The sequence below is a fragment of the Leptonotus elevatus genome, chromosome 3 (assembly GCF_054856555.1).
Source record: "Leptonotus elevatus isolate MCC_2025b chromosome 3, RoL_Lele_1.0, whole genome shotgun sequence".
Lineage (NCBI taxonomy): Eukaryota > Metazoa > Chordata > Actinopteri > Syngnathiformes > Syngnathidae > Leptonotus > Leptonotus elevatus.
Genome location: NC_141241.1, coordinates 3358960 through 3386209, shown reverse-complemented (window position 1 = coordinate 3386209; position 27250 = coordinate 3358960). Strand labels below are relative to the sequence as shown.

The following is a 27250-nucleotide window of genomic DNA, read 5'->3' as shown; positions in this document are numbered from 1 at the left end:
CCCATGTTAATGAGGCGAGCTATCGCGGTGAGACAGATTATCGCGGCTCTGCATTTATTACAAACATGAGCCAGCAGACAATGGCAGTGTAATTATGAGCCGCAAATTGAAATATAGATACACATCACGGGCTGTGTTGAAATTGTCAACATTAATGCGTGTGGGACGGATAGTTCTCTCTTTTGTATGCCACAATTTCTTTTTGACGCTTTAATCCAAATGAACATACTACACGTCGTCCCTGATTAGCATATATTCATATTCTAGTAGCATCAGAAACAACAAAAGAGAGTTTGTGACTTTCAAGATATTAGCGTCCCCCCCCCCCCCCCCATGCGTGTTGCCGCGTAAAGATGAATGACGCTGAAACAATGACATTATGTGTGCAAACATTCTTTTGCTAATTTTTTAGATGCGAACGACATTGTAAATTTGTTTTTGTTTCTTTACACAAACCACATGCTAACTGAAGCTAAAGCTAACATTATATAGTTGCATGCCCTCCGAAATAAGCGCTAATGGTAATAGAAATGTTCGGTTTAGGTGAACAGTATGAGATTTTTTCTAATAGGTTTTTGGTGAGCTAACAAATACACGCACGCACTCACCCACACACAAAAAAATAAAAAATAAATAAATAAAGAGCAATGATGATGACATTTCCGAATGAACAATACTGAGCTCTTTATAAGAAAAGAAAAAAAAGAAGAAGAAAAAATAAATAAAAATAAAAAAAATGTCATAGAAATGTAAGAGAACTGTCCAAAAAGCATGACCTTTTTTTTTTTAATATTAGTTAACGCTACAACAATAATAATAACAATTGTGAGCAATGGTCAAAACAAAAAACAGTGCACATTTCTAAAATGTCAAAAGTAAACACGTATGTAGTCTTAGTGCAACATGTCTCCAAACGCCCAACCCAGCAAAAATAAAAATAAATACGAACCGATAATTTTACGAATAGTTAACTTCTTGACTAGATAATCATGAATGTGCGAGGAACACTTTTACAGTTACAGTTACTGCTACTTTGTTAGTAGTAGGCCTGTATTTTGATGGTCAAAAATGGTGGTACCATTGTGTCATAGTTCCATTTTTGTTCATAGAAGTGACTCAATTTTATTCATTTTATAAAAATTGTAGTACCTCCATTTTGGTAGTTAGTTATAGATGCTATTAACTATTTTTGTTAGGAGATGTAACCGTCATTTTATTTGCTCCAAATGGGTGTAGTACTCTGCACCTCAACTTTGTTAGGTATAGATGGCAGTACCTCCGTTTTGTTAGATATAAATGCCAGTAACACCATTTTGGTAATTATAAAAGGCAACATCAAAGGTTCATAATTAACATTTTTGGCTCGCTGTAGTCCGTGTGCGGCATTTTAATTTGCATCACACTCTGCAAGCCATGCGTAGGACACACAATACGAAGCAACACTGTTATGATGATGGACGCTTGTGGAATACCCAAGGTGGCGGCTTGGTGGTACACGAGAGCTGACGCGGAGGCTGCGTGTGTGTGTGTGTGGGGGGGGGGGGGGGGGCATCCGATGAATATTCCTTTCACTATTGTTGCCGTGTTATGACCGTTCTAATGAGATCTGTGGAGAGTTGCGCTTCTCGTTCTGTCGCGCCTTGCTTCACCACGCAAATCCGCTGTGGGCTTGTCCTTGGACACGTCCACTCGGGTGGACGGATGGATGCATTTGTTCCGCATAAAACGCCATCAGTCACTGACTTTTTTTTTTCCCCCTTCTAAATGTATTCTTATAAAGACGCTGGCTTCACGTATGATTCATGCTTTTGTGTTTCGGTATTGTGAAATGTTTCACTTTCCTCGGGGAGTGAATAACAACTTTTTTTCTTCTGTACATCCTGATAAATTATATCCCAGGTCATATAGCCACAAGGGGGTGTATTGGTACATGGATCTAATTATCTCTCTTTCAGTTTCCCTTTGTCTTTTGGGTGGGCTAAGCAGAGGGGAAGTAATTGCATTTGCTTTATTTATCATATCTATTTATTATCTAGTCACAATTATGTTGATGCCCAAAATGCTTGACAATTACTTTAATAATAACCAAAGTCATTATTTTTTTAAAGAGTTGTTTTTCTCTCAAAACCTACACCTTTCTGGAGTTGGAGAAGGTGTTTGACTGTGTACCTTGAGGGATCTTGTGAGGTTTGCTTAGGGAGTATTGGGTACCAACTGCCACCCTGGTACTGGCTGTTCGATCCCTTATGCCGGCAGTAAGTCGGATTTGTTTCCAGTGACGGTTAGATTCCGACCAATTCTATTCAGAATCTTTATGAACAGAATTTCAAGGCAGGGGGGGTCCAGTTTGGTGACCACTGGATTAAATCTCTGCTTTTTGCTTCGTCAAACCACAATCTTCATCTCTTGAAGTTTGAAGCAGTTAGGATGAGTATCAGTGCCTCCAAATCTGAGAGCATGGAAAAGGGTGGAATGCCCTCTCCAGGTCGGGGATGAGATACTGCCTCAAGTGGAGGATTTCAAGTATCTTGGGTTCTTGCTCACAAATGCTGGGAGGACAGAGCAAGCGATCGACAGGCGGATCAGTGCACCATCTGCAGTGATGCGGACTCTGTATTGGTCGTTCGTGAGGAGAAGGAGCTCGGCCAAAAATTGAAGCTCTCGATTTACTGTTGTTCTACATTTCTACCCTTGCTGTGGGTTCGTGATCGAAAGAATGAGATCCAGGGTACAAGTGGCCAAAATGTGTTGAGAAGCTCAGTCATCCATGAGGGGCTCAGAGTAAAGATGCTGCTCTTTCGCAGATGAGGTGGCTCGGGTATCTTGTTTAGATGCCACCTTGATGCCCTGCTGGTGAGGTGTTCCATGCCTTCGGGTAAACCCAGGACATGCTGGAGAGTCTCCCATCTGGCTTGAGAAAAACCTCAGGTGCTCAGGTGAAGCAGGACGAAGTGGCTAGGGGAAAGGGAAATGTGGGCTTGGGAAAGAGAATGAATGAAATAAAAAAAATACTTCCAACCAGTCCACCAGCATCCCAAATGTCCCATTTTACATTCTACCCACCGTTTTAACTTCCTTTCTACCATTCGTTAACTTTGTGGAGAGTTTGACCCAATTTCCTTACTAATTTCCCAAATTCAGAGTCAACCAACGTCCCATCACACACTCTACCTGGTGCATAAAATGAGTCCTGATAATCGCTCATTATGATGCGCTACAACTATTCCTGTTTTAATCAGTCCATTCTTTAGATGAAAAGAGGTGCAGAGAATGAAGAGTTGGTGGACTGGTTACAAAAAAGAAGCCTTTCATATTCTTTTGTGAAAGGAAACTCAATTAAGAGGTCCCACAAGGGCCCTTTAAATCCTTATGAGCAACGCAGATGATGAAAGAGGCAGAGGTTATAAATATTTCAGGTAATTTTGTTATCTATTCATCCATTCTTTTCACATCCAGAGTCAGCAGTCTAGCTCATTATCTCACAGCCGGCTTGTTCGACACTGGCACTTGGAGAAAAACAAAACAAAACAAACACAATACGAGACTGTTTTTACGTTTTCGCGCAAATGAATGTCAGTTTTGTTCATCCACGTCACTGTCTGATAGCAAACAAGATAAATGTGTGGTTTTGTGAAATTAGAGGTCTCATTTACACATGTGGCTTAAAACCAAATTAAGTTACAAATGAATCAAAAGTCACTTTTGGTACGGAAGCAGGCGGACAAAATCTAATGGAAAAACAAATTACAACCTGATTTCATCATCTTGAAGACATACCTTTACATGTCGTTTGTTTCTATTATATGAGGTGCCGGGTATTGTAAATAACTGTCAAGAGCAGCAATCACTTTAATTACAGAATGTGGCATGTACATTGCATAGATTACAAGAATGTTATGCACTATTTTCTGACAGCAGCGATTAATCCGAGTCATCCAGTTTATTTGTGCTATACAATTACAGCATTCACGGAGTGGACTGTTGTTCTGAATGTGGATGATTGTTAGTCACCTTGTGCATTTCTACAGTGAAAGGTGGAATTTGTCATCATTATTCCTCATTACAAGTTGTGACGGCCTCGTGTTTCCATCTTGTAGACACATTGATGACTTCTGTTTGTTTCTCTGAGGTGCTGGGAGTGGCCACGTGTAAATCAGTGAGATATGGGGCACACAAATCAGTTATTTTGTTTTCTTGGGTTAGTACAACTTCAACATCAGCATCAGACCCACATGCAAACTGAGATTACAGAAAAGACACCCGGCAAACACGTTATTCTCGTGTTTCGTATTTTCAGTTGTAAAAAAATTGAGTTATTTTGTAAAGCGTACTCCTCCCATTCATTTGTCATGGCCATTGAGCCGGGTTATGACAAAATGGGGGATTTGAGTTGAACCTGAGTTACATAGTAACCTTGTTCATTTCTGCGCAAAGTGGTGGTTACCATCATAAGTGGTGAGAGGAGAAAATAATGATATACTTATTTTACTGTCTGGATTATTTTTAGTTGTTCCAATTTTATTATACTGGTAGTGGATAGCGTGAATAACTGGTACGAAGCAACACACCCATGATGTGACTATACTGCATATGTTATTTGGCAGTGATCACAGGTCAGGTGTCATCTGTCTGATCGACAGCTCTCGCCGCCAATGAAGATACTCATTGAAAAGCATGCCAACTTCTATTGCATGGTGGCGACAAAACCAATAAAAATTAACAGAGGATGAGGAGCCATACAGTATGGAAGTGAGGAATGAAAATACAAAAAGGCTTCTGAGGCCAACGACCGGGCCGTAGATTAAATGACATAGGCGCATTTATTTGATTTGTTATAAATAGAAAAAAATCCATGCTCCACCGCAGCGTTACCTCACCGGCATGTTTACGAGCGAGAGTGAAAAAACAAAACAAAAAAACTATCATTCGCGCTCTTTTTACGACAGGACTCGGAACATTTCTCTGCGACAATTACCTGAGAAAACACACATTAAATCAAAAGTGGAGGAAAATAATGGCTTGCACGGATCATGGGACGGACATTTTGTTTCGCGAACGTCGGCCACTTTTACCAACATCCTGGAGTCGTCGTCCTCCATCCACGATCGGGTGGCGCTAAGTGCTGCTATTTAACCGCCGCGCCGATCCTGTATGTGTGTCTATGCATAGCATGTGACACAGAACTGTATTTACTGCTTAATAAACTTGCAATGTCTTCATAAAAGCGGCGCGCACGGCGTGGAAAGTCATCTCCAAAAGGCCGTGGTGTGTAAAATTGGATTTTCCATAGGAAGCCACAGAGGGGAACGCTTGTTGATGGAGGCCGATGCACACTGTCGTCTGAGTCGTTTTTTGAAGCTTTTTTTTTTACACTTGGAAACTAAAGTACACTCATAACGTGTACTGAATGTTCCAGGTCATTTGCATGTCAGTAAGCGGAACGGAAAGATTTTCAAAGTCGGGTTCAGCCAGTGGAGCAATTTTCTTGATTTTGAGCATTATTTGAAATCATTCGTTTATTGTTATTATGTTAGGTTTTGGTTATAATAGTAAAACAACACATTTTGCACATTGCGGGCGTACATAAAATGATGTGGCGGGTCCAGATCTAGTCCCCGGGCCTTGAGTTTGACACCTGTGCCCAAAACTCTCTTCAACACCAAAAAGTAGAGAGATGCCAAAGCAATACTTTGGCCTGAGTACAAAAATAGGGAACAGGTAAAAAATTTTAGCGAATAACGGAGGATAGGTTCAAAATACAAATCAGTGAATAGGAATCTTGAATCAGACCTTTCTATCTTGAAGCTCGTGCGTGCAAACTTTCAACTGAAATGACATTAGAGACCATTTTGAATCTTCTCTTTGTACTCCACACAATGACGCTAACACTGCCGCGTTGACTGACAGCCTCCTTTCCTGACGTCCCAAAGTCTTATTCCCTCAACTTGTGGCCTAATTAGCCTCTAATCTTCTTTTTGCCAGGCCAAAGGAGCGCACCCTTCTCTTCATTTAACTCTTCATTAGCATGGCCGCACGTGTTAAATTAACTGTATACAATTATTATTAATGTGAGCCCTGCAACATCAAGCATCATAGCTCACACATTATATCAAAATCAACTGGGTTTTTGCTCTCCTATTGACCAATAGTTTAAAAAAAGAAAAAAAAGTTAAAGATTGTTGAAAATGATGATATACTCACCTGAATAAATAAAAATCACTCAAATTAATGCTCTGGAATAAATGAGTCAGCTGGATTGCTCAGTGGTGTTTCCCACTGAGGGGTTAAATTATGTTTAAGTGAACATTAAAATCCGTTTGGGTCCTAAGGTAGGTAGGATGCTTTTGTAAATTTTTTTTATAAAAATCAATTGTGCCAAATGAACACTAAAAGCTATGCCAAATAACAGGGTTATAGTAATTTTGTATTTTTCCTGATAGTTATATTATAATTTCATTCAATTGAATTAGCTTTTAGAGCAGATTTGTTATTATTATTATTATTTTAAATGCTTCGTTTTAGTTTAATTATTTTTTTCTTAGTTTTTTTTTAATGCTTCATTTTAGTAGATTTTTTTTGTTTTGTTTTTGTTTTTCCCTGTATATTGAGTATATGTTGAGTGCAGCATAAAAAAAGGTCAAGTATTGTGTAATATTAATAAGGTAAACTACAATTCTCAACTGTTTGACATTCCTTCTTCTGTATAAAATAATCGCCTAGGTCATTTTTCAGGAAACACAAAAGATGTAACCATTTGCATCATGAGGAGATGATTTAGGCAAAAATTAGAATTTTTGCAAGTATTTTAAGTGGGTGACAAATGACAATGTATTTTATTAATTGACAAACAAAATAAATTGTTGCTATAAACATAGATAGTTTTAGTTGTATAAACGTAAGATTCATTATCAGTTACTTTTCATCGTTTTTTAAAGCATCATGGTGGCCAGCAACATTGGGCATCTCAAAATGTCTCTTGCTCATTTAATAGAGAACAACGATTCCTTCAATTTTAGGGGGGGGGCCCGACATGTTAAAATGTTCTCAATACCTTGTTATTGCACCAGTTTTTACAGAACATCGTCCAAGTTCAAGAAGAAGAAGATATGACAATCGCCCCTTAGTTTGAAGCTTGAAGTTGTCAACAATTCTAACTAATGACCATATAGCGAACTAATAGTCATTATGGAAATTGAACCGCTGGCACCTCCAGCATCATGTCAGACACATTTTAAAATCGCAAGCGTTGTTGCTCCTCCAATGAAACAATAATGCATGGAAGTTCAAAGAAGCTTGGCTACAATCATGGCAAAACCTGATGAGAAAAAATTGCAACTATATCAACTACTATACTATATATTTGGTCAGATACCAGTCAAAATAGTATTATTGCTAGACATGCAATCAAATCACAAGTTCACAACCCAAACCCCCCACAAATGTGTAAGAATAACATAGAATGGAAACCATACACCAGCTAAGTCCCTATAAGATGACAGTTAAAAGCGTTAAGTTGACGGCACGTTTATGAGGCCGTGAAGAAGAAAAAAAAAATCTCCTCCATCATCGCAATGCAATCTTCAAGGCAACGCCGTGCGACGTCCCGAGAAGCTTATTTATCTTGGCGAGGCGCCGTCCCCCCTGCGGCCGTAAACAAAGCGCTTAATAGCAAACAAGTGACATCTTTTTTATTCCCTCTGTCGAGCCGTTCCGCAGTCGTCTAAAAACAGAGCTGACCAGCGGGCCCGTGGCTGTTGTTAGCGTCAGATGTGACTTACGGCGTTATGTCACGGCGTCCCTCCAAGGGGCCAAATGAGGGTGTCGCATAAATTAAGGCCTCCCAAAATAACCCGCGCGATTAAGCGGGCCCAGCTTTGTCTGTGACACGAGCGGTGCAGGTTTTTATCTGCGGCTCCACAAAATGCTGCACAATGACAACAATTAGTGTGCTATTTATGCCGTAATGAGCAATAAGTAGCTCATTAGATGGTGGCCTGGTTGGACAAGCAAACACTACGTTGCATACAAACATCGTGCATCAGAAACCAACTGGAGACGAATTGGAAAGTATCAACAACAGCGATTGGTTTAAGGTAATAAATGTACTCTTGCAAAAGATGCTCTGTGGTGTGTTGATAAGATTTATTGTGCCTTTTAAATCATTTTAAAACTGGGGATTAGAGCTGGCTTTTCAAAATAGATTAATCAAATTGCATTTCATTTTCTCAGCCCATTATAGGTGCATAAAGCCACATATCTACTCTTATACAATGTATTTTTCCTATATGTTAATGTGAAAAAATAATTTTCCTTAAAGGCCTTTGTTTTAGTTTTTTGCTGCTTTCTTGAAATTTACTATTCACAGGAATTTTAAGTTATTTTCTTACTACTACTCTAAAAGACCTGACTTATTACACGTAAAGACAAATCAAAATCTTTGAAATGTACAATTATTCATAAAATAAACATTATATAAACATATCTAAATATACATAGACTGTAAATATAAAATATAAACATATATAACAACAAAATGGTACGATGTGAAATCCTTTACCGAATCATGAATCGAATCAGGCTCTTGTGAATCAAATCAACTTTGGAAATCTGAATCGATACCCAGCTCTACTAAAAATGTTCAATACCACTTTTTCAAACCAATACCAGTACGAGTACTCAACTCTTGAGTATTAATGGTGATAATATTCTGAAAAACAGTAAAAAAAAAAAAAAAAAAAAAAAGCAACAAGAGTGTAGCTGATACCGTTATCGGCTGCCATATTAAGTGCTTATTCCTTGAAATAATGCCAGGCATAGGCCCAATAGCTGGTATCGGTACCTGCCCATCCCTACATAAAACAGTTCCCTTGCACCTTTATAACATTTTTGCATTTGACATGCCTGTGAGTTTGGAATGATGTTAAAAAGGTTTGGTGATTATAGTTTGAGGTGTATTAAGGATTTAAACTATTAATACAGGCAATTCTAAATTTTCTATTTTGTTCTCTGCTTACGTAGGCTTGGTCCCTAAACCGAGCAAGTCGACTGACTGCACTGGATCATCTTTTGAAGTTGTGTTTCGAAGAAGGGCCTAGTGACAGGCTTCTTGACTGGAGGAGCCGGTGTTAAATGTAAAACAGCAATCCAGTGAAAAAAGTGGACTGAAGCGGCTCCAGCACGATGAGCCTACGCTCTTATCGTGTGCCAAAGAGTCGTGTCGTCTTTTTTTCTCTCTTTTTTTTTTCTCTCCCCCGTAAAGGATACTGGATGACGATCCTTGGCAAAGACTCACCAAGGCGCCTTCTTCTTTTCGGGAGCCTGTTGAGCGCGTGCAAGATAAGAATAAGGCGGCTCCACGCGGCGATTATGCAGAATTATGCATGCTCGCCAGTTACCTGGCCAGATTGTACATGTTGAAAAGATCTAAGCGAGTCTTTGACCTCCGCCGAAGACATGGAGCATTCCGGTTCATGTGAGTGACTGACATAATGCCGTGTGATTGGCCTATTGTGGACCACACGGATCTGCGAGTCCTCTTCAGAAGTGCCTTTTCCCCTGCTTGGGGAACACTTCAAAGATGTGAGAAAAACAGTTATGCATATGTAAGATCGCATAAGAGTCTTGGTTTAGAATTAGGTTCAGGCTTAAAGGGAGCTCTGGGGAGTGTTTGGGGTTGAGGTTAGGGTTCAACATTTTAGATGCCCCAAAGACCCGCAAAAAGCCTAAAGTACCGTCCCCTATAATGTGGTGTGAGGACCAGTTGGCCATTGGAAACATAGACAGAAATAACGCTGTTTCATTGATCAACGCCAAATTGGGTGGACATGGAGATAAATTCCAGGGCTTGAACACTGAACACAAACGCAACACCTGTTCTTGCTCCCAGTTATGAGTTGAGCTTGACGAGCAATGACTCAAAAGACTTTTCATGTACACAAAAGGCCCATTTCTTTAAATTTTGCTCACAAATCGGTTTTAGTAAGGATTTGCCGAGCCTGCATAATGCTCAAATGAGCTCAGACCTGCAAATGTGGTCAAGTAGGGTTTCATTCTAGGGTTTCAAAAAATATATATGGTTTCAAAGTAGGGTTTTAAAATAGGGTTTAAATTAAAAGTGGGGTTAGGGTTTCAAACTAGGGTCAGGGTTTCAATGTAGCGTTTTGGTTGGCGTTTGAAAAAAGTTTTAAGTTGAGTTAGGGTTTCAAACGAGGATTGTGGTTTCAAACATGAGGTGTCAGTAGTTGGGTTGACATCCCACCATTTTTATTCAAATTTTTAAGAAATGCTAAAAAAAAATGCTAGAAATTCGAAAAAGGTGCCCAGAATTCGCAAAAAAAAAGTTGGTACTGTTAGAGGGGGTGGATTTTGAAGTGTATCAAAAAAAAAAGGAAATGCGACACACGTCGCATGTTACATCACACGTACGTTTGTAGTCCCAAAGCAATGTCGGACGATAGAGTAAGGTATGTTTGGGGGGACGACAAAACAGAAATCTTTTTGGAATGAATGAAATAAGTGAATATTAATGCTATTTTAGATAGAGAACAGAAACGAAATGCTACGGTTAATCAAGAATTACAAAAGAAAACGTATACAACGTCATCGCACGGCGCAGTCGCTTCCTGGTCTTCTTCTTTTAAATTACTGGTGGATCACATCTCTATGGTGTATAGCGCCACCTACAACGGCGGAATCCCCTCGCAAAAGAAGAACAGACGCAAACGGGCATAAGTCGCATGTCTGTTTTGCGCATTTTCAGTAAAAACACTTAAAAAATTCAAAATAACTGGATGGAAACCTGACTGAATGAACGGATAATTTTTAGGCGAAAAATGTAGGATAGTGAAATAGCATTCACTTTTTCCTGTATGGGAATTTTTGGAATGTGGAAAATTAAGCCCAATGTGAACTGAATGATCTGAACATGTAGAATTTCTTTTCCCGCCATAAAAAAAGGTGTGCAATCTGCAGCTAGCGTTTTATCAACGTACGTGTGGGTCAGCTGACCGTGTTGGCCACGGCCTTACATCCCCCCGTGGTGTGCAACGTCGTGCCGCATGGTGTGATGCTGTGTGGCCAGAGAGACTTCCTCTCTCAGCGACAGTTCTGAAGCGCTGTTTCATGTTGCGCCTTTCATCTTCACTTCAGGCCAAAATGTATTCCATTACGCGATCACCATTCCCATTAGATCCCTATTAGATCAGTGCGCTGCCTATTGAAGTCTTTTGTAAACGCAGCCTATAGGGTGTGAAGGGCCTTTGTAGGCGTCAAATGAAAGGAAAAGGAAAACTGTAGAATACCGTGCTGCAATTAGCTGCATAAAAAAAAACGACTGATGGAAGAGCACATCATATTGCATTAGGAACAACAGAAATGGGATCATTGTAAAAATAACTTTACCATCTTATTGTTTTTTAACTACAGTCATAATGCTGTGGGTGGGGGGTTGTGTTTACCATTTGGACATTGACACTGATACAGTATATATTAGTGCTGTCAAGCAAAAGTTTTGTAACTAATTAATCTCACAATTTTCCGTAATTAATCGCATTTTTCAACTTCTGCTTCTACTTTTTTTCTACAAAGCTTGTATCAGATATTTACTTGAGAAAAATCTTGGAATTATTGTAAAATCCCCCAATAGAAAGTATATTTAGATTCAAAGACTGTTCTAATAGCTTTCCTTGATTATTCTTCTATAAAATACAACTGTTGAACAAAACAACCAAAACAGACTCAGCTTTACAGGCCATCTTTTTTCTCATAGAAACAACTCAATTTTGCTGTGGGTTGATACACCAAACAACTAATATGCTATTTGATTTTTTTCTTTGTAAAGTGTGAAGATTACTTGAGATTTCTTCAACAAGCGTCAAGCAAGTAAAGCTAAAAGTAAAATATATAATCCGTGTTTGTCCATCTTCGCGCCAGCGGCGAAGTTTGGCTGCAGTCAATTTTTCTTTTATCGCTTTAAAAATTTTCAATTCATCTCCAGAGTTAACGCTGGGGCGGCATGGCTCAGTGGTAGAGTGGTCGTCTCCCAACCGTGAGATTGTGGGTTCGATCCTCAGCCCTTGCAACCATGTCAAAGTGTTCTTGAGCACGACACTGAACCCCAATTTGCTCCCAGTGGACCTGGCAGCGCTGGTGTGTGACTGTGTGTGTGTGTGTGTGAATGGGTGAATGTGAAGCTTTGTAAAGCGCTTTGGGAAACATATGGAAAAAGATAAAGCGCTATAAGAAAAGCAGTCTGAAAGGAACTGCATACTACATTATCGGTTCTACTGTATTCGCCTATCATTCAGGTTGACATATTGTCTGATCCGGCCTCTTACATTGACACATACACAGTCGTGTGTGATGGTGATTGATGGCGCTTCATGACTCTCTTCCCGCGCGTCGGCCTTGAGATAAGTGAGACGTCCGTCCGCCAGTCGAGCGTATAGAAAACAACTTGTTTAGTCTCCCCGCCGCAAGGACAGCAGCCTCTCTTACACAGGCACATGCCACATTGAGCTAATATGTACGCTCATTCAACACGAGTGCAGCTCATTATACAAGCTCAATATAGGGATGCTTCTCAGGCTAGGTTTTTAACTGGCATTAGGATTTCACGAGACCCTCAAAAATTTGAGTGTAGGAAAGCCATTAGGAAATGTACATTTCGACGAAATACGATAATGCTACATGCATTTCCTTAGGATTACACAAACTATAGAGCCGCGGGGCTGAGCCGTTTGTCAGTCTCTTGGAGCATTTGTGGCGTCGTTAATGGGCCACAAATGTTTGACGCGCTCATGTCGGCGAGGCAACTCCCTGCCAAAACAAATACACATCAAACGGGCCCGACTGGTACAACACCAAAACGACAAAGGCCTCAATAGGCCGGCCATTTATTTCAAAAGCCAAAAATAATTAGGCTCTTAATAAGGGATGAAACCCAACATGCAAAACATATCGTCCCACAGTTTGTAATTGTTTTTATTTTTCCCTCACCAAAACATAAAAGTGTGATACTTTATAAATCTTGTAAAACTGCATATTGAGGTGAACAGCAACGATGGGTAAAATAATCAATAGCTATCCATGCAGCCAAATTCTAAACTGCTTTTTTTTTTTCATTAAAATTGTAGGTAAGATCCCAGCTAATTTTGAGGCAAGACCCTGGCCACCTGTAGATGAACAACCATTGACGATTGAGAGTTTTCACATTTGGTAGCAAGTGGATAAAATCTCTTGGATGACTTTGTTTTCAAACACTAATTGGAAATGGTCAGAATGAGCCTAAAATGGCCGCTTCTCACCGAAATGGCTGACTGCTAGAATCTTTATGGATTGGTCTTCTCATGACCTGTATATCCACCAAATGTCATGTTGCTGAATGAAACTGGCTTTGTGTCTTTGACTACACGGAGCTGCTTTAGCATGTCGTGTTTTATGGCGAGGCATCAAACTTCCACACCATTCTCTACTCGTGTATACAAAACCTCAAATCTTTTGTGATTTAGTACCCTCCATCTCGGTTTACACTTGGTAGCTCATCGGACAAAATCTCTACGGCAAGTTTGCGTTTGAAAGACCCCAGGAAATGGTTAAACAAAATGGCTGGCCTCATGTGTCTTGTTGCAAATGGCTTATTGAGACATTTTTGTCAGTCAACAATGTATACGTTTCCATGCATTACTGAAATTATGTTGTTGGGAGCATAAATGGGAACAATAAAGAATAATGAACTAAAAAAAAGTTACTTTTAACAGCAATTTGTTACTTTTTTGGTTTAGGTAATCAAAGTAATCGAGTTACTTTTGAATGAAGTAACAAGTAACTAGTTTCTTTTAGCCTCCATGAAACTGGTATTGGGGGCAACACTTTCAAAGCATTCCATGGTGTGCTAATATGTTCTACAGTGTGGCACACCCACGACTGAAACCCACTACCAACCTTTAAAACTTCACATTCAAATTTTGAAAGTACTCACAGAGCTCAAGTCAATATCATTTTCCTTTCTGCTGTGCATTAAATACTTAATTGGCGTGTATGATGACTGCTAACGACAAACAGCAGCTTGCTATTTATGACTTACTGGTGCCAAGAATTAACCTCCAAAGGAAAGCAGCAGGTGTTTTCTTAACTCAGTCACCTCAGTACCGAAGCAGTGCCAGTTAAATATACTTTCAATGCTTTAAAAAAAAAAATAATATGAAAACGAAGGTGTAAAATTGTCACAGACTACAGTCAAGACTTCTTCCTGTGGGTCTCCTTCCACGCATCAAACCGCTAACGATGCTCCTAATTAAATGTCAACTCACCTTTGCGGGAAAAAAAAAGAAGGAAAAAAAAGCACACTTTTTGAACGGCAACTAATTATAAAGCGTGAATAAGTAGATTTTCTGCGCGACACTCAACACTAAGAAGTTTCATCTTCACACTTCAGTTGCATACGGTCCTATAATGGATGCACGGTAAATACATGAATTTGATGACACCGCAGCAGCTTGTAAAGCTGGCTAGTTCTCTATTTAGAAAACATATGCAGTTGCATCATTTCAAAAATTCAGCCCCTCTGAAGCCAGAATCCTTTAGCAATATGACATTTGGTCAACGTTTACTGTATATCATGAGTAAACCTATGACAAAGCCTCAAAAAGCCATGCATGAAATTACACAGGAAGTCAACAATTTTGGTTTGAAGCGATTCATTTTAGGGCCATACCATTTACACCTTTGTGCTTTTTCTACTCAATTTGCCTTATGTTAGCATAACAACTGTTAGCATTTAATGAATTGTCATATATTAAGTTCTACCTTAGTGCTTTCTCAATTATGGTTGCTATCTTGCCATGTTAGCATTGCATTCATTGACACCATGAGACTCAAGATGACTCAAACGTGTGACATTGCGTTAAGTTATTTTTGTTTTGCCTTAGCGCTTCCTGTATTAAGGTTTCTCTCTTGCCGTAAGTTATCTGTTCTTAGTCTTTTTATCTATAATTCTCATTAGAGGGCAAGCGCATCCCTTTTACAGATCACAACAGAGTGAGTTAATAAAGCAAGGATTTAAGTCTGTGGAGTGACGGATGGTAACACAGCCATTTGACAGCCTGGATGTCTTCATTTTGGCTTAACGGTGAAGTTTAAAAATACTCGAGTCATTCTTTTCCACCCGCTTGTACCTTGAGCCGTCTGAAAAGAAGCAATTACCTGAGATACCAGTGGGCCGCAAAAGGCCTTGGAGGATTTGATCAATTAATCACAAAAATCCCTATAAAAGAATCATTCATCACACGCTAATGCTTTTCTAGCCCAGAGCAGACTAGCGAATGTGACCAAAAAGGATCGTTTCAAGGGTTTTCAGCCTTCCACTATTGGCCTCATGTTAATGAGGCAGTGAGAAGATGATGTCCGGATGGCGTGGAGCTTCACTTCAGCAGAGCCTACCTAATTCCAGGCCACGTTTAAATAAATGTTTAGGCAACAATTACAGACTAATCCCTTCAGGCTTAACTGGCTGAGGTTGTTTTTTGTAGAGCCATTGCTGAGGCTACTTTAAAAAGTCTAGACAAAGGATGTCCTGTGTAGTGAAAATGTTGAAAAACAACGTTTGTCCCCCTGCAAACTACACATTGACAATCATCAGAAGAATGTTGAAATACTGATGTCATCATTTTTATTGTTTTACAAGCCCCATTTTATTAACCATAAATCCTTTTTTGTAGCAAACACATTCACAGGATTTAACCGACATGTTTTTGTTATGGAGTACATTTTCCCTCCTTTATTATCTGTGTTGAGATCTAAAGATTTGGTCCAAGATAAAGTGTGTGTGGGGGGGGGGGGGGGTGGATTGGGGGGCAGAAGACATAAGTATAACAAATTGTCAAAGCGGCTGAGGGTGAGCACAAAGATGAGCAAATGTGTGTGAGGGCGGAAGCAGCGGCCGTAAAAAGTGCGTCGTGTCACGTTGATGGAAAACATGCGGCGGCTGAGAGGATTCATCCACGGCGGCAAGGACAAAAAGGAGCTATTTGCATAATGTAACGTTAACAAAAAGCAAGAGAAATCTTTTCACTTTTCAGCACTGGACTTTCTCTTACCTAAGGGAGAAAATGTCACTGCCATGATGAATTTGTAATTGAATGTAAAGGTGATGTTTTGGTTAACATTTTAACATGTGCCGTTCATACAACTGGAGGTAAACCACTGAATAGTAAATATATAACCAAACGTCAACAAAGTTGTTATATTAATAGATTATAACTATTTAATCATCATTTAGGTAAATGATAAGATTTTTAGAATAATATATTTAAGGAACTTTTTGCGATACTACCAAAGCATAATTAAATAAATGATAACAACATCATAAAGCAAAAGAATGAAGTCATTACAGCAATTCATACCCATTATATTATTAAGGCATATTAGACCCTCACTGGAAAAATTTTATTTAGAGAATAAATTCATAATTTTACATTTTGTATGCGAAGAAGTAGTACTAAATAGCTTCATTTTGTCAGAGTCTAATTTCAGGCCACATTCAAATAAATGTTTGGGCAACAAATAGAGGAAAACTGCTTCAGGCTTAACTGAGTTGACAATGGCTGGACTTTTTTTTTTGGGGTAGTCATTGCTGAAGTTACATTATTTGCTTTGAAAGTGACAAAAAGTGCACAGAATTGCGATACATTATCATTCAAGACACTAAAAAGATAAGAAAGATCATATTATGAAAATAAAGTCAGAATATAAAAAAACAAAGCCATATTTTAGGACGATAATGTCATAACATTACAATTTATCCATCCCCAATATGTTTTCACACGCGTGTAATATGCATTCACATTTTCCATAATCAGGTTAATGTATTTAATATTTGTGTGTAACTTATTTTGTAAAACCGAGATAAAACGCGAGGTGAGGCAGGCAGGAATTTCCCTTTCGCACTGTGGCAAGGAGCCTCCCCTCCTTACAGTGACTTTGTCAGCCACACTCCAGGGGGCGTACAAGAGCACACAGCTTACATGTGTGCTTTTCTTCTACGCAGCCACCTAAGCTAGCCAATGTTTGACTTTGTGGGACGAAAGGCTCAGATGCGTACTTCACAGCTCGTCGGGAATCGGCCAAAAGGATATTAGCTCTAGACCAGGGGTGGTCAAGTTCGGTCCTCAAGAGCCACTATCCAGCCTGTTTTCCATGTTTCTCTCCACTAACACACCTGACTCATAATCAGGATCGTCAAAGCTTGCTGATGAGCTGATCATTAGATTCAGCTGCGCTGAAGGTGGGAGACATGGAAGACAGGCTGGATAGTGGATCTCGAGGACCGAACTTGGCCACCCCTGCTCTAGACTTTAGCTTGCACACTGCGCTAATACGGTCTAGCAAAACCGCTGAAAATAAAATTCGCTAGCCCAAAATATGTATTTAAAAATTTTTGTTAATCAATTTGAAATTTATTTAATGGCAGATTTGCCACTTTGTTTGGCTCATTAATTGGTAAATCGCACACAATTTGTTGATTGCTAAAGCCTCGTGACATTTCTTTATGTGCCAGAGCTAATTTTCTTACAATAAATCAACATTGTACAATTGTATCGTAATTGTTATTTCAAAATTGTAAGTTGCGTTATGACACCACGAGAGGCTGTGCAGGTCCAAAGTCTTGCCATTGGCCATCAGTCAGCATCAAAAACGAGCTGTTATGCTTTACACTTAAGTGGAGCATGTTGAGCATTTTTGCAATTTTACTGCGAGTCTGCAATTTGAGATCCCCCCCCCCCCTTTGATTTATTCGATCGACTGCGCTAAAAGAACCACAAATCACGCCGGAGTGAAATTTATAACCCCCCCGCGCCTTTACTCGCCTTCATTATAAATCCATCGACTAAAGCAGTGTCACGTGAGTCCCCCGCCTTTACCCGCCGCCGCATTCTAAAAACAATTTTTAAACACACATCCTCAACGGGATAGCTGATAAATGGCCCGTGTCGTGTCATGCTCGGGTAGCGTCGACGGCCGGTACGAGGGCGGGGTTTAAAGGTGAGGCGTCCGAGTGAGGTGCCTGATGAAATCACACAAGGAATTGATTGATCTCCCGGCATGCGCCTTTGCAATGCGGCTAAAACGGATGCGTCTAGATTAGTGTCAGAGGGGCGGCTGAAGGACAATGAAGGCGCTCGCCGGGAGACGTGACCTTCTCGCAGACGCACACACATATGCACACGCTGATGGCGGGAAACCAAGAGCTTGGGGAAATGTCGTCATGCCAGACAACAGGCAGGAAAAAAAAAAAAAGATAATATGAGGCAGGGATGCTGTTGCAGATGTTTCAATTCGTATTCATTAGCATGGCTTTCCATTACTGACTGGAAATGAAGCCAGTGCAGGCATGCACGCACGCGCACACGCACACACGCACTCACACACACACCTGCCTGAGCACAATATAAGTCATGACACATTCAGTGTACAATTTATTTTCAGTTCCAGAATGGAGGCGCGCCAGCCAACAGGCAGCAAAGGTTTAGGGGGTAAACAGCCAGGACAAAAAGAGAAGCAGGCTTCACCAAAAATATACGGTTAAAATAAAAATAAATAAATAAATAAATAATTAATAGAATTACAAAGCTAAGTCAACCCATTTTTTTTCTTTTTACAATAATATGTTCTATGCAGCACCACGAGTCTAAATATGGTATTCTGGTTGATATTGTGTTAGTGGAATACTGACTTCTCACGAGATTTGCTGAAGTCTCGTGAGATTCTTGGAAATCTCACACGTAATTCTGAAGTCACACCTGACGCATCTCGTTTTCCGACTCGTCATTTCCTGAATTTACATTTCCGTAACCATGCATTTGTGTAATTTCACACTTGATGGATGGATAGGCCCTCACATAACTATTTGTAATACGTCACCTTTAAGTTCCTGTCCATATACATTACTCCACTTGCGTGCGTGGGTTTTAACAACGACATGCAAACTAATCACTGAAAGGACTTAAAGCATCGTCGAACACAACGTGATGAATGGTCAAATACAACAACAGCGCTACTAATTAGCCCGACTGCATTTGCGGCTTTAAATCAACCGCTGTCGACTCGTCTCCAAACTAATTGGCTGTCCGAGTCATGTAAAAGCGGCGGGAGATTACCGGCGAGGCGGAGGGGCGCAGGGGCTTCTCCGTCCGGATTCCCGCAAAGCGCCGAATCAGCAGATCGCTAATCGCCGTAGTCTCAGCGGCCCGAGTCAGAAAAATGTGTTAATGAACGCCGGAAGCTGTCAGGGGGTTGACCTCAGCGCGGATATCCGACGTAGGAGGGAAGTAGTTGATGATGATAACGTGAGGAACATGGGGAGAACCTCCACCAGGGAAGACACGTTCCCGCTTCTTACAGTAGCTTTTAAATGAGCATCATAATGGAAACTTATCAGAACAGGCTGCTACATTCCTAGCTGTTAACAATTGAATGTTTACAGTCAAGGGGCAGCTCATGTCCCGGTGACAGCAGCTGCCCTTTCAGCCTGAAAGCCTAGTTAGTCACTGGATTCTACCATGTTTGCTCCGTGTAACCTCCCATCTTCTCGCAGGAGCAAAAATACAGCACCTCCGGAAAAAATAGGGTTGGTCATTTTTGGGGGGGAAATTTCAGCACCCATTCTTATTGGTTAGCACGTTTGCCTCACAGTGGTTGTGGTTTATTGAAGATTGTGGCTGTGTGACTGACTATGAATAGTTGATGGTCTCAGGTGGCAGGTGGCCAGTTCAGGGTGTCCATTGCTTCTCATGCAAATTCAGATGGGGTACGATTCGGCACAGCAGCGACACTAGTGAGGATAAACATTACAGAAAAATGGATAGGTGTTTGATCGTGAATCTTTAAAAGAGATTTGAAAAAAGAGAGAGCAAGTACAAGTTGAAAGGATTGCAGATAAAAAAAAAAAAGAAGAAAAATTTAAGACCAGACTGATGGAGCGTTGTTTCAGTAAAAGGAATCGGTTTATGGAACAATCTTAATAATGAATCAAATAATAAAAATTAAATGAATATGAACGAGATTAAGTTAGAACATAGTGCCATTGTCATTTTTGTTGTTACGAATGTCAGAAATCATATTGTAAATAGAGTACAGATGTGACAGACAAGCTGTCACAATTTTACTTTATTTTGCTGTTGTTGTTTATGTTGTTTTTTTTAATTACTTTACCTTATAAATGAACTCTGGGTAGAAGCTAGGCAGATACAATAAGACTTGTCTTCTTTCTGCTCCTTTTCATTCAACGATGAAGAATATTGTTTTAGATCGTCTTTTTTTCTATTACAAATGAATGAGATGAAATGAAAAAAGCCTTAAAAAAATTTCAAGCCCGACATGACCCAGGAAGTCTGCCATATTTTCACGCTCAAATTGACTCAGCAGTGCAACCAAAGTTGTTTTGTTTGTTTTTTAAGTCACCATTGAAGACAGTTTCAATAAGCAACATAACATTTGGATGAGTTGTCTATCATGAGTAGATGTGCAAAAGTCTAAAAAAATAAATAAATAAACTTGCAAAAAAAAAAAAAAAAGTTAAAAGTGGCCAATCTTGGGGTTGTTCAGTCATTTTCAGGTTGTCTTTCAAAGCTGAATTTGAAGATGTTTTTTTTTTTTTTAATTGATACCATATTTGAACCAAATTTGAATTTTTTATGTTGTTGGAGCTTGGCATTAAATTAATTTTAACAGTTTGGCACTGCGATTTGGACCTTGTTTAAACAGCTTTAACACATATTGTATTACTTTTTCTCCTTATTTGCTTTCATTAACCACCCAAAACTCATTAACAGTCCCATAACTGTGGCTCTGGGAAAAAAATAAAAAAAAATAATAATAATTAAACGAAATGTTTATCATCTCTGAGCACTAACAAACTTTGTTTATGTTCAAGAGCTATTTTCGGTTTGTTTGTTGGTTTCCACACATTTGGCTTGTTTCTCATGGAGGCATGCTGGGGGGGGGGGGGGGGGGGGGGGTCTTACATAATCTGCAGCATTTAAACGCTTAAGTTTATCGAGTTTCTCAGCTTTTCAAAGTGACTTCAGAAAGTCGAGATAAAAAAAAAAAGGTGAAGGGAAAGCAGACGAGGAGGCGAAATGAAGTCGCGTAATTGGAAAGGGTTTCACTTTGAGGAGTTTGAGAGTCTTTCTACCAAAAAGCTCACAGTATTAAAAATACATAGAGTACGTTAATAATCTTGTAACAATGGCTATAATTGCACGGCCGAGGAAGTAACAAGTTTTATTTCCCGCAGCTCTCTCTCTGGAGGCGAGACGCCGCTTGACACCCGTCCAAAAGTCATTCTAATTGGAAAGGCGGGAGAAAGTTTGTCAGAAAAGGAGCACGCCGGCGAGGGACGTCCCCGCACTCAATGTGTCAATCGTTTTTTTTTTTTTTTTTCAGTTTTTACCCGAGCGCCAAGGCAAGCCGCGCAAATTTGTCTTTGTTTTGAAAGCTTTTATTTGGACATGAATTAAACATGCGGGGCGTGCAGGCGGGCTCTCTGACAGCGAGGAAGCGCTCGGTGACAAGATGCACCTTAATTGCCTTGATGGCGTCCTCGCCGAGCTGTCGTTGTTTGTGTGCATGTACACAACGTGTGGATTCAAACACACTGGGGATGTAACGGTGTGGCAAAAAAAATGTTGGGGTTGGCACCTTGGTTTTAAGATCACCGTTTGGTTCAGTAAGTGAACAAATGATGAACATAAAATCTTTTGTGTAAACGGGAACAGATTTTATGGCAATTTTAAACTGAACAAAAATACCATATTTTATTTTTAGGAAACTGCAAAAATGTGTCTTCTTTGTGGCAAACAAATGATACAGAGAACCCCAAAAGTTAGTTTGAATTTGATATCAATGATGACGTATGTTTATGGCTTCTGCGCCATTTTTTCATGCTGTAGATTCAAGTGAGTTAACATGCTTGACATACCACCAAAAGCATATCGATAGCCGTAACATCTGCTCTCTGTTCATTTATGGAGTGGATGTGTAGTATGCATGTGAGGCAGTAACGTTACTGGCCCTTGGATCATTTGTTCTGTGTGGGAATATATATATAAAAAAATGTGAAGTAACATGAAGTTAGTCAATTGATTGCAATTAAAAAGGAGCTCGATAAATTTGGCGGTCTCAATCCAAACGATTCTCGATTCCAATACTTTTTAGTGGGCAGGGTCAAAAAAGTTTCCACGTGTGAATTGTATTTTGTGAAATCATGAGTGGTGACCGATTCCTTACGCCAGGACATACCGATCCAATTTTTATGCGGTTACGTGAAACCGACTAGATGGTGTAAAATCGAAAACATCCAGAGGACACTACTGACTGCTACCGCTAACCTTTCACCAGTATGAATATAACATTTCTCCAGGTATTCCACACATAAAAGCCGCTTGGAAGTGTGATAAGATCTCATCTTAATGAAAGCCTCATTAGCATGAGCTCACCTGTGTAATGCGCGCCTCCCGAGTGCGAGTGTGTGTGTTTTCCAGCAAAGCCTGCGGGAGAAGCCAAAGAAAGGAAACTTTAATGTGCTTGATGGAGCTTCTGTGTTTGGGATGTTGATTCAAGCACTGCCAGATGACCTCCTCCTCTGTGGCGGGCGACGGGCTGCATCGCCGCTGCAGCTGCCGCTTTCATGCGCTCGCCTCCGCTGAGACCACTTTGAACGCAGTATCACACGCACGGCTCATCCGCTATTTAAACACTACATTAAAATCTGTAGGGTTCTCATATTTCCCAAAACACTCCATTTTTTTTTAGAGTTTTTGCATTTTTAATGGCGAGTCATCAAAACGTAATGCTATGATGCACCCACATGCTATGACGAAAACCAAAATTCTTTGCAATTTGTCCGACGAGTACACATTTGTTTAATTTTGAAGCAATGGGAGGACCTCTAGGGCGAGTTTGCTTCTTGAGACTTTTCGGGTCTACTCGCGACCGACATGCCTACCAGAGTTCAAGTTGCTAGGTGAAACCTTGAACTGCATTGTAAAGTGCTTTTATCAATTTTTAAATGTCACAACGGTATTGGGCCATCTTTTTTTATCAGACCTGCTTTTATCGTATCAACCCTCACAGATCTTGGGGGGCGTTATGGTTCCTCTACACTTTGTGTAGGGCCTACCACAGTCAATCTGGGTCATTTTCCTCACATGGTTTCTCTGTGCCCCACCATGTCTTTTTACATAGTTCTCAGATTGTGTGTGGGTGATTGAGGGGAGGGGGTGGGTTTTCGTTTTGTATTGTACTATAGATATTTTAATTACACAGCACTGAATTACATTTTTATGTATGAAAAGCGGTATCGAAATAAAGTTTGACTTGATTGTTCAAGATATTTGGTAAAGCACTAAGAGTTTTTGTTTTGTTTGTTTATTAAGAAATGTGTGTTTTACGGCAAGTCACCACTTTGGCACCATTCTGAGTCCACACATAACAACCAAACCATTTTTGTTGTTGTCACCCTAAGGCAAGTTTGTCCCTTGAAGTAGCTACAACGCCTCCAAAATGCTTCAAATATAAATGACTTCCAACATGTGATCTTGGGAATTTTCCGTAGGTCTACTGATGATCAATTGTCATGCTAGTAAGTGTAACTGGCTTTAGGGTACTAAATTTTAAAGACAGTGGGTAGCAATGACAACCAAAATGTTCATAACTTAGCGTTACCGTTAATTTCCAATTTGGCAGCATTCAGACAAAATTTGTAGAAAAGTTCATCATGGATGAATCCCTGGCATTTACAAATGATCCTAAAATGGCTGTTTTTGGAGTACAGGATCATGAGAGTTTATTTTTTTAAGGCGTCTTCTCATGATAAACATGCCTGCCAAATATGTATGTTGTCTGACCAAAACGACCCTAAAACGGTCAACCAAAATGTCAGACTGTTGCTAGGCAAATCTGTTTTCCGGGGCCGATTTTCTTTTTTTTTGAACATGCCTGTATAATTCAAATGAGTCATCAAACTGATCATTCACTGTGTGCAGCAATAAATAGTACAACAAGCAGAGTTTTGATCGACTCACCTCTGCTACCTTGGCAATGTTGCACCCTTCAAAATCAATAGATTCTTGCCCCGGCAACTCTTTTAGAAGACAATCGGGTGACCTCGTGTGGATTAAATCATCTCACCTAATTAAAAATCCCTTTCGTTCTTGAGAGAAGCTAATAAACAAGCAAGGGTGCTAAAGGATCAGACATGGGGAATATCATAAAGCGTGCGTCACAACGATAACTATAATCATCGGTGTTGATTGTTGTCGTGTTGCTGACTACATGTCCTTGAAAGTAATTCAATCACTGTGCGCTGATTGGTTTAAATATTCTTCAATCAATTAGAAAATTGTTTGGAGCAATGTCATAAAGTCCACAAGAGTGAGAGAAAAGGACGGCTGATGAGGAGGTGAGTTTGTTTACCAACCTTTTGAGTGTTCCTGATTTGCATCAGTTCAGCACGATTGAGATGTTGGACCATTCGTGTCCACATCACAACCAAAGCGGACATCCTCAACTGTTTTTCAAGATGATAAAACGTGCTTTTGACTTTTTTTTACGTCTCGTGTCTGAATTAAAATTGCAAGTACATTTTATGCTTTGTGTCGAATAAATTACACTCAATCATGAACAAAACACAGCTGTATGCAAATGTGATGTAGAACACTTGTAGCTGTTATGTTATCATTTTCAGACATGCAGCTGTTATTGTTGTACACACATACTGTAGCTTTTATAAACTTCCAGATGTTAAAGTAGCATTAAGGAACATTTCAACCTTAATAAAATTATTTTCTTAACACTTCTGATGAAACATTGACCTAAAACTAGTTGAATGGTACCTTTGCCATGGCCTGAGGGGGTCTGTATAATTTTTACTGGCACTAAGCAACTTTGAGGAGGATGGTAGGAACACTGCCACACAAAAAACTACAAATATGCCGACTGCTCTATGGCATGCGTTACTTCCACCTTTCCCCATTCGTTATAAAGACGGAAGTCAATTTGAATCACGCCGCACAATTACTGCTTTCCTGACAGAAGCTGCAAAACAACAGAAAAATGTTGTCTCAGGAGACAAAAAAAGAAAAGAAGAAGAAGGGAAGCTACCCGGATAAAAGGACAGTCAAGGATCAAAATTCGTCCAGCCTTCACTTGCTGGCGTGAGCTAAAAAAAACACAAAAAAAAAAATATGCTTGTCCTCATGGGAAATGTGGTCTTCCTTCAGGCATAACATTACCACTTTTGTTCATATGGCGCCGCCATAATCAACGTAAACTGAAAGTTACTTACTGTTGCTTTAATGGATACTTTCAGTTGTTTAAAACTTATCAATTGCATTTATTATTAACAATAACTACACATTTTTTATATTTGCCAAGTTGTTAAGGACAAAATGGCATCATAATGAATGAATAATAAATAACTAGTGTCTCAAAATCATATTTCAAGTATTTTCCTTTCAAAAATAAGAAACTACAAACATTTAAACAAACAAAAGTACAGCAACTAACAAATCCAGTCTTAACACACCTGAAACAGATGGATATTCTTATAGGACAACCTGGATTGTTTTATTATTCATTCAGGCTGGAAATTATCAACGTGGGGAATTATCACAGACATTTTCATGAAATTCAAATGAAGTCATTAAAATGTTTCATTTACTTTCTGGTCGACAAACCCAAAAAAATACAAGATTAACACGACATTAATTTGAAGTCTATTTGGAAAAACTAATTCAAATTAAGGTCAATTCAGGTCAACTGACTATCAGGGAATAATAATGTGATAAAATGGTCGCCAAGCAGGAAAATATCAAGGATAAAATGTTGACTATACAGCATGTTCCAAAAAGCTCACACTTATCAATGATCTCAAAGGTGATATTGTTCCTGTCCAACTCGTTGGGCTTGATTTACTTAACTCCTAAATATTAAGCGCTTAATTGCGTGGCAACAGGTGTAAAAAGTGGTGGAAATTAACAGAATAGCACAAAATAATTCAGTCGCAAAAGTCCACTGTACAATTTATGTGATCAAAGAACAATTAGTAAAAAGATGGATAATGCACAAAAAAAGTCAGTGGTATGAACATATAGTAGAATTAAATTCATAGCTCATCTTTCCTGTTATTCATGATATTGTCACCTTACACAATGGAAAAAAAGAAGATAGATACTTTGACAAATAGATAGATAAATAGATAAATAAATCTGGTTTAATAGAAAATTGAGCAAAATAAATAAAATACAAACAATATAAAGGCTCACTTAAAAATGACCAGGTACAACCAAGATGTGGTTCATAAGTGGCACAGATTATACAACTACACTTTGAGCATCTACTTTAGATTCACACGATGGTGGCATTCACACCTGTCAAGCATTTGCCTTCATATTTACACCTGCCTCCAAATATCAGAATATTGAATATGGGAATAAAAAGATGCATGCAATCACCTGAATTTCTGAGAAGGCTAACACCGTCCCGCCGCCGCCCCCACCCACCCAAACCCCCTCGGCCCCCTTTAGCATGCCAACAACAAAGCCTCCAGATTGCACTTGCCACTGTGCGACCGATGCGGGGATTGCACATTTTCATACATGCGAGTTCAAATGATAGATGAGGCAATCTGGAAAAGTTGCGGCGGGAGATACATCAGCAGGCAGGGAAGACATGAAACGCAAATAAATAAATAAATAAATAAATAAATAAAAAACTACAACCTGCCTCCCCAAGACCGGACACTCGCATACATATTCACATGATGCCAATGTAGCGTGCCAATTGCTTGTTTTTCACCGCAATACGTAAGCGATCTGCTATGCAGCTTCCTTTGCATCAATTAACTGGATTCATTCACCACACTTTTATGTCTGTGTGTTTTTCACTGATGGTCAGCTCTCTGGTTTTTAGGTTGGTTAGCATATTGGTTAGTTAGACACATTAGAAACATTTTTTTCCACAATTGCTAGTTTTGTCTCTGGTCTTCATGTCATTTTACTTAATATTTAATTTAAAATTATTTGCATGCAATAGCTTCAATTGGACCTAGAGGTTTCATCATCACGTTGGACATTTTTTTAACGCGTGGCCTTACCAGTCTGTCGTCAACTTTGTGAGCAATTTAATTTCTCAACACCGGAGATGAATGTGAATAATTTATAGCCCAGCGAGACTGACATTTAATGAAGCCATT

At 39.5% G+C, this 27250-nt stretch overlaps 1 long non-coding RNA gene across 1 annotated transcript in view; it reads right to left on the bottom strand.

The window, feature by feature from the left end:
• LOC147176655 (uncharacterized) overlaps window positions 1-27250 on the bottom strand; it is a 195181-nt gene that overhangs the window by 70551 nt on the left and 97380 nt on the right. The window contains exon 5 of the long non-coding RNA XR_015094334.1: window positions 22494-22544. This is a non-coding gene — a long non-coding RNA (uncharacterized LOC147176655). The remainder of the gene's footprint in view (window positions 1-22493; window positions 22545-27250) is intronic.